The sequence below is a fragment of the Cinclus cinclus genome, unplaced genomic scaffold, assembly GCF_963662255.1.
Source record: "Cinclus cinclus unplaced genomic scaffold, bCinCin1.1 SCAFFOLD_50, whole genome shotgun sequence".
In the NCBI taxonomy this organism is placed as follows: Eukaryota; Metazoa; Chordata; class Aves; order Passeriformes; family Cinclidae; genus Cinclus; species Cinclus cinclus.
This window is the reverse complement of record NW_026912175.1, coordinates 156,033-159,616: the sequence shown is the minus strand read 5'-3', so window position 1 is coordinate 159,616 and position 3,584 is coordinate 156,033.

The window sequence follows — 3,584 nt, the reverse complement described above, 5'->3', positions numbered from 1 at the left end:
CCTTGCTTCTCTTAACCCCTGTGGTGTCACAATGCATCCCATGCCCTTTTAGGCCACTTGATTTCACAATGAATCATTTGATTCTTGGCCTCCGTGGTGACATAATAAATCCTTGCTTCTATTGGTCCCCGTGCTGTTACAATTCATCCCTGGCCCTTTTTATAGCCCCTGGTGCCACAAGGGATCATTAGATTGTTAGCCTGCATTGGGTCACAATGGTTCCTTGCTTCTCTTAACCTCTGTGGTGTCACAATGCATCCCATGCCCTTTTAGGCCACTTGATGTCACAATGAATCATTTGATTCTTGGCCTCCATGGTGGCATAATAGATCCTTGCTTCTTTTGGTCCCCATGCTGTAACAATCCATCCCTGACCATTTTAGGCCCCCTGGTGTCACAAGGGATCATTAGATTGTTAGCCTGCATTGGGTCACAATGGTTCCTTGCTTCTCTTAGCCCCTGTGGTGTCACAATGCATCCCATGCCCTTTTAGGCCACTTGGTGTTACAATGAATCATTTGAGTCTTGGTGTCTATTGTGTCATAATATTTCAATGTTTTTATTGTGCCCCATGCTTTCACAATTCATCCCGGGCCCGATTGCAACCTCTGGTGTCACAATGGATCATTAGATTGTTAGCCTGCATTGGGTCACAATGGTTCCTTGCTTCTCTTAACCTCTGTGGTGTCACAATGCATTCCATGCCATTTTAGGCCACTTGATGTCACAATGAATCATTTGATTCTTGGCCTTCATGGTGTCATAATGGTTCCTTGTTTCTATTGGTCCCCATGCTGTCACAATTCATCCCTGGCCCTTTTACGCCCCCTGGTGCCAAATGGGATCCTGGGATTATTAGCCTCCATTGGGTCACAATGGATCCTTGCTTCTCTTAACCCCTGTGGTGTCACAATGCATCCCATGCCCTTTTAGGCCACTTGATGTCACAATGAATCATTTGATTCTTGGCGTCCATGGTGGCATAATAGATCCTTGCTTCTATTGGTCCCCGTGCTGTAACAATCCATCCCTGGCCATTTTAGGCCCCCTGGTGTCACAAGGGATCATTAGATTTTTAGCAAGCATTGGGTCACAATGGTTCCTTGCTTCTCTTAACCTCTGTGGTGTCACAATGCATCCCATGCCCTTTTAGGCCACTTGATGTCACAATGAATCATTTGATTCTTGGCCTCCATGGTGACATAATAGACCCTTGCTTCTATTGGTCCCCGTGCTGTAACAATTCATCCCTGGCCCTTTTTATATCCCCTGGTGCCACAAGGGATCATTAGATTGTTAGCCTGCATTGGGTCACAATGGTTCCTTGCTTCTCTTAACCTCTGTGGTGTCACAATGCATTCCAAGCCCTTTTAGGCCACTTGGTCTTACAATGAACCATTTGATTCTTGGCCTTCATGGTGTCATAATGGTTCCTTGTTTCTATTGGTCCCCATGCTGTCACAATTCATCCCTGGCCCTTTTACGCCCCCTGGTGTCAAATGGGATCCTGGGATTATTAGCCTCCATTGGGTCACAATGGATCCTTGCTTCTCTTAACCCCTGTGGTGTCACAATGCATCCCATGCCCTTTTAGGCCACTTGATGTCACAATGAATCATTTGATTCTTGGCGTCCATGGTGGCATAATAGATCCTTGCTTCTATTGGTCCCCGTGCTGTAACAATCCATCCCTGGCCATTTTAGGCCCCCTGGTGTCACAAGGGACCATTAGATTTTTAGCCTGCATTGGGTCACAATGGTTCCTTGCTTCTCTTAACCCCTGTGGTGTCACAATGCATCCCATGCCCTTTTAGGCCACTTGATGTCACAATGAATCATTTGAGTCTTGGCCTCCATGGTGACATAATAGATCCTTGCTTCTATTGGTCCCCGTGCTGTAACAATTCATCCCTGGCCCTTTTTATAGCCCCTGGTGCCACAAGGGATCATTAGATTGTTAGCCTGCATTGGGTCACAATGGTTCCTTGCTTCTCTTAACCTCTGTGGTGTCACAATGCATTCCAAGCCCTTTTAGGCCACTTGGTCTTACAATGAACCATTTGATTCTTGGCCTTCATGGTGTCATAATGGTTCCTTGTTTCTATTGGTCCCCATGCTGTCACAATTCATCCCTGGCCCTTTTACGCCCCCTGGTGTCAAATGGGATCCTGGGATTATTAGCCTCCATTGGGTCACAATGGATCCTTGCTTCTCTGAACCCCTGTGGTGTCACAATGCATCCCATGCCCTTTTAGGCTACTTGATGTCACAATGAATCATTTGATTCTTGGCCTCCATGGTGGCATAATAGATCCTTGCTTCTATTGGTCCCCGTGCTGTAACAATCCATCCCTGGCCATTTTAGGCCCCCTGGTGTCACAAGGGACCATTAGATTTTTAGCCTGCATTGGGTCACAATGGTTCCTTGTTTCTCTTAACCCCTGTGGTGTCACAATGCATCCCATGCCCTTTTAGGCCACTTGATGTCACAATGAAGCATTTGATTTTTGGCCTCCATGGTGGCATAATTGTACCAGGTTTTAATTGGGCCCCATGCTTTCACAATTCATCCCTGGCCCTTTTAGGCCCATTGGTGTCACAAGGAACCATTAGATTGTTAGCCTCCATTGGGTAACAATGGTTCCTTGCTTGTCTTAACCTCTGTGGTGTCACAATGCATTCCATGCCATTTTAGGCCACTTGATGTCACAATGAATCATTTGATTCTTGGCCTCCATGGTGTCATAATGGTTCCTTGTTTCTATTGGTCCCCATGCTGTCACAATTCATCCCTGGCCCTTTTACGCCCCCTGGTGTCAAATGGGATCCTGGGATTATTAGCCTCCATTGGGTCACAATGGATCCTTGCTTCTCTTAACCCCTGTGGTGTCACAATGCATCCCATGCCCTTTTAGGCCACTTGATGTCACAATGAATCATTTGATTCTTGGCCTCCATGGTGGCATAATAGATCCTTGATTCTATTGGTCCCCGTGCTGTAACAATCCATCCCTGGCCATTTTAGGCCCCCTGGTGTCACAAGGGATCATTACATTTTTAGCAAGCATTGGGTCACAATGGTTCCTTGCTTCTCTTAACCTCTGTGGTGTCACAATGCATCCCATGCCCTTTTAGGCCACTTGATGTCACAATGAATCATTTGATTCTTGGCCTCCATGGTGACATAATAGACCCTTGCTTCTATTGGTCCCCGTGCTGTAACAATTCATCCCTGGCCCTTTTTATAGCCCCTGGTGCCACAAGGGATCATTAGATTGTTAGCCTGCATTGGGTCACAATGGTTCCTTGCTTCTCTTAACCCCTGTGGTGTCACAATGCATTCCAAGCCCTTTTAGGCCACTTGGTCTTACAATGAACCATTTGATTCTTGGCCTTCATGGTGTCATAATGGTTCCTTGTTTCTATTGGTCCCCATGCTGTCACAATTCATCCCTGGCCCTTTTACGCCCCCTGGTGTCAAATGGGATCCTGGGATTATTAGCCTCCATTGGGTCACAATGGATCCTTGCTTCTCTTAACCCCTGTGGTGTCACAATGCATCCCATGCCCTTTTAGGCCACTTG